Genomic DNA, 5,431 nt, shown 5'->3' on the forward strand with positions numbered 1-5,431 from the left:
TGTTGTCCCCTCTCAGTGTCTTAAGATATATAGCAGCTCTGTGTGCCCTGTTACAGCTGTCCAGGTAGGGAGGAGATATACAGCAGCTGGAAAGGACTTTGCTGAACTCTGAGTGGACTGTAATGATATAACCCTGTTTACTGTTTGCTGGATTTCTGTGTCTCCATGAATAAAGTTAATCGTTCCTTCATTATAACCTGCTCCACTGTGTGATCCCTAAACCCCAGGATACCCAGGTCACCCGGTATCCTCACATTTGGCGGCAACGGTCGGACGTCACACAGTTCCTGCAGTAATTTCAGGGGAGTGAGTAGAAGCAACGCTAACACCAGAGAATATCATCATGGAGAGTCAGTCAGGAGTTGCAACCAGCGGCCAAATTGAAAACTTTATGAGAGAGCAGGAGAAGTTTTACCGGACAGCCCGGAAACCGCACCTGCAAGGATTTTGCAGGATGAAGGGAATTGATTATAACGCGACTGACACCCAGGAGATTCTGGTACTGCAGTTGTTGGAGTGGGATCGTGCACACCCAGAGGATCCCGACCACCTGAGTGATGATGAAGAAGGACCGACAGGCAGTGGAAGCACTTCTTCCAGTCGGTTACCCGAGTCAACCACCGCTACTCCCGCCCTACTACAGAGCTGGCTTTGGGCGCTAGGTGAAAGTGCAACTACACAAGAGAGAGCTGGAGTGATCCAAGCAATATTAGGGGTACAAATCCCTACTAGCAGCGAAACTGTGCTGTCGCCCAGAGGGGCTGAACAAGAGAAGCGGCGCTTGGGATTTAAGGATGTTCCCACATTTCCAGAGAATGAAACCGACATTGACACTCACCTCCAGATCTTTGAGAATATCATGGGAGTGCACGGGATAGAGCCAGCTGAAGGCCCAAGTACTTGGGGCCAAGTCTCACCGTTAGGGCTTTGGAAGCCTACAGGGCTCTAACTCCCCAAGAATGTGGAATCTACACCTGCATAAAGAAGGCATTGCTGGCTAAGTTTCAGATTACTGCAGAATCTTATCGTCTCAAATTCAGGACACTGAGCAAAAGTGGGACTGCTTCCTACCAAGAGTTTGCCAGTCAGCTATGGCAAGCTTGTGGAAAATGGCTCGAGGGTAGACAGGCCTCTGCCGTGGAGCAGATCATCAACCTAATTGAGGTAGAACAACTAATGATTAAGATGGCACCAGAGGTACGGGAGTGGGTTGCAGACCGGAAGCCCAGCACACCTGAACAAGCTGTAGAATGGGCTGATGAATATATAGCTAACCGTCCCCAATGGAGAGTCTTCAGTGCAACAGGTGGTACAAGACCCCCACGAGTGGAGAAGCTCCCTGACAGAGAACCGAGCATCAATGATAGTAGTAAAAGAGGCCCTATCAAAAACATCTCTTATCAACCACCCAGATTCAAAGTGGCTAACCCAGAACCTCGGAAGTGTTACCGCTGCAATCAACCAGGACACTTGTTGAGGGACTGTCCACGCACGCGAGGGCCATTCCCTGGGGCTAGGCCGGCCCCAGTCTCTGTGGTATGTTACCCCATGGAGGATTATTGCGAGGCAGTCATCCAGTCAGATGCGGTTGAGATGATGGATGGGGTGGACCAGCGAGTACAGGGCCTACGAGATTCTGGGGCCTCACTCACATTGATTGAGCCAGACCTGATTCCCTCCTCCCAGGTGATTCCTGGACAGTATGTACGAATTGCCACCGCCGGGGGACAACATACCGATATTCCCGTCGCCCAGATACATCTCGACTGGGGAGCCGATCAAGGAATCGTGGAAGTCGGAGTACTCAAAGGGCTACCAGCCAAGGTCATCCTCGGGAATGATCTGGGACAGGGACTGGTGACACGCTTCGATCAAGTGGTGACCCGGAGCCAAACCCAAAGAGCAGTGACCCAGGTGACAGATTCAGAACAGAACCAACGTACCCCAACCACAATGGTGTGTGATTCCAGTCCCTTGTCCAGCACTTCAGAGACAGACTTGGGGGAGATGGACCGGAGCGAGTTTCGACAGGCCCAACGGACAGACCCCTCCCTAAGTAAATTAAGGAGCGCAGCCGACCTGGAATTGGAAACAGCCGATGGGAGCAAGATAGTTTGGGAAGAGGAATTGCTGTACCGAGTGGTTGTTCCTCAGTCTGGACAGGAAACAGTCATGCCCACTAAACAGTTGGTGGTACCTACACCATACAGAGCACAATTACTAGCCCTTGCTCATGACATTCCAGCGGCCGGGCATTTTGCACGTGTAAAACACTGGCCCGACTGTTGCGGAATTTCTTCTGGCCACGAATCTCTAGATACGTTAAGCAGTATCAAGACACCTGCGATACCTGCCAGAGACGGGGGAAACCCCAGCAAAAAGCTCCTCTGCACCCATTACCTATTATAGGGGAACCCTTTGCCCGTGTTGCCATAGACCTAGTCGGACCATTAGCTATTCCCAGTAATACGGGAAAAAAGTACATTCTAACGCTGGTGGACTTTGCTACACGCTATCCTGAGGCTGTGGCCCTTTCCTCTATTGACACAGAACATGTTGAGCAAGCATTGACAGACATATTCAGTCAGCTTGGATACCCGCAGGAAGTCGTCACAGATCAAGGACCCCAATTCCAAGGTGAACTAATGCATACCCTGTGGGACCTCTTCGGACCACCTCTTATCATCCACAGACGAACGGACTCTGTGAACGTTTCAATGGAATGCTAAAAAGACTTCTACAAGCTTACGTGCAGTGCGAAGGGAGGGACTGGGAGAGAGCCCTGCAACAGCTTCTATTCGCTTATCGGGAAGTCCCTCAGGCATCTACTGGATATTCCCCATTTGAACTTTTGTACGGCCGGAAAGTGCGGGGGCCTCTAGACCTGGTCAAAGAGAGCTGGGAGGGAACTTTCCAAGAACACCAGCAGCCCAATTTACAATATGTGGAGAATATGCTGAATCACAAGAGACAAAAGGAATGGTATGATGCCCACGACCGAGAGTTGTATGCAGGGCAAAAAGTAATGGTGCTTATCCCAGTGCGAAGAAACAAACTGCAGGCCACGTGGGAAGGACAGGGGTGCCGAGAGGGGGGGGGAGCGGGTACAAATTACCCGGGCCCAGGCTTCCTGAGGGGCCCGGTGGGGGCCCGGGTCCGGCACCACTCCCCCCCCTCACAGCAGCCCAGCACACAGCGTGTGCTGAGCTGCAGTTGGAGACTGCTCGTGGCTGCTGAGCAGCAGCCACAGCAGTCTCCTATGTCTGTGCGGGCGAGCGATCCCACTGACTCTTCAGCCTCTAAGATCCTTTGAGTGGACTACCATGCCTTTCGGGATGAAGAATGCCCCTGCCACATTCCAGCGAATGGTTAATGACCTCCTGGAGGAGTGTCAAGACTTTGCCCAAGCCTACCTAGACGACATTGCCATCTTCAGCCATACCTGGGAGGAGCATTTAACTCAGGTGACAGAAGTGCTGAAGAGGATTAGGCAGGTTGGACTCACATTACGCCCAGATAAGTGTCAGATGGGGATGATTGCCCTGGATAAGGGAGGGAAGCACCTACGCACCTTCCATATAAATCGAATGAAGGCCTATCGTGATCGTCAAGCAGTAATAATGGCGGTATGTTGTCCTCCGATGGAAACACCAGAAACTGATCCATTGTTTGACCTTTTGGGAGCTGCTAAAGAGAAGAAAGGAGTGGAATCAGTCCAGGTGGGACAACAGTTGAATGCAGACCAGCAGCAGGAGATGTGGAGGATCTTAGAGGCTGAACAGGCCCAGTTTTCTTGTCAACCTGGTCGAACTCATCTGACCGCCCACCATGTGGACACTGGAAGTGCTAGGCCCATCCGACAAGTCGCTTACTGGATGACTCCGGGTGTTATGAGACAGGTAAAGGCTGAGATAGAGATGCTAGCTTTGGGAGTCATAGTGCCATCTAAAAGCCCATGGGCTGCTGGGGTTGTGTTGGTTCCCAAGAAAGATGGAACCACACGGTTTTGTGTGGATTATCGCAAATTGAACGAAGTCACCACCACTGACGCTTACCGTATGCCCCGTGTTGATGAGCTACTGGATCGGATTGGAGGGGCTGAGTTTGTCTCAACACTGGACTTGAGCAAAGTCTACTGGCAAATCCCACTTACCAAAGAGGCACAGGAGCGTTCTGCCTTCATCACACCGTAAGGACTCTTTGAGTGGACTACCATGCCTTTCGGGATGAAGAATGCCCCTGCCACATTCCAGCGAATGGTTAATGACCTCCTGGAGGAGTGTCAAGACTTTGCCCAAGCCTACCTAGACGACATTGCCATCTTCAGCCATACCTGGGAGGAGCATTTAACTCAGGTGACAGAAGTGCTGAAGAGGATTAGGCAGGTTGGACTCACATTATGCCCAGATAAGTGTCAGATGGGGATGGCTGAGGTTCAGTACCTAGGACATCGGGTCGGAGGAGGTGCTATCAGACCTGATCCGGCAAAGGTGGAGGCTATTGCCAATTGGCCCCAACCTATCGACCAGAAACAAGTGCGGGTGTTCCTTGGAGTCGCTGGCTATAGAAATTTATATCACATTACAGCACCGTGGCCAAGGCTCTGACGGACTTGACCAAAAAGAGATATGCTCGAAATATTGAATGGACTGTTGAATGTGAGCAAGCTTTCAACACCTTAAAAGACTTGCTGACTCGAGCCCCAGTGTTGGCTGCCCCTGACTACAACAGAAAGTTTATTGTGCAGACAGACGCATCAGGGTGTGGACTTGGGGCAGTGTTGAGTCAAGTGGGAGAAGACGGTAGGGAACATCCAATTGTCTATCTATCCCGTAAACTAGCTGACCGAGAGATAGCCTACACCACTATCGAAAGAGAATGTCTAGCCATAGTCTGGGCCTTAAAGAAGCTACAACCATATCTTTATGGGATAGAATTTACTGTTGTCACTGACCATAACCCGTTGTATTGGCTAAACAAAATCTCGGGGGAAAATGGGAGGTTGTTGAGGTGGAGTCTGGCGTTACAAAGTTTCAACTTTTCCATTTCTCACAAAAAGGAACGAGAACATCACAATGCTGATGAGCTATCCAGATGTGAGGAAACAAATATCAAGCTTTGCAGACCCTCAGGCCGAGTCGACAGTCAGGACTCCAACATTGGGACCATGTCTGTCTCCTCGATTTAAGAAGGGGGAAATATGTGAGGAGACAAGGGAAAAGGACTTCTAGGACTTGCCTGCATGTTGAAAAGAGTTAACCCCATGACCCATTTCTGTGTTCTTAAATTGAAGCCCTCAGTCTGCATGTCTCATACAGGAAGCTTGTCAGCAGCAGACAGCAAGGGAGTGTTCCTGTTACAAAGCCCTCCTCCTTCCTCTCTGCAAAGATTGACACCTGAGCCCACCAATGAGTGAGAGAGAGGGAAGTAA

At 50.7% G+C, this 5,431-nt stretch overlaps 1 pseudogene; it reads left to right on the forward strand.

Moving 5' to 3' along the window:
- Nucleotides 1–337: 337 nt before the first annotated feature.
- Nucleotides 338–5,188, forward strand: LOC148508286 (uncharacterized; annotated as a pseudogene).
- The last annotated feature ends 243 nt before the right edge of the window (nucleotides 5,189–5,431 follow it).

The sequence above is a fragment of the Taudactylus pleione genome, unplaced genomic scaffold, assembly GCF_031769625.1.
Source record: "Taudactylus pleione unplaced genomic scaffold, aTauple2 ptg000372l, whole genome shotgun sequence".
Classification (NCBI taxonomy): Eukaryota; Metazoa; Chordata; class Amphibia; order Anura; family Myobatrachidae; genus Taudactylus; species Taudactylus pleione.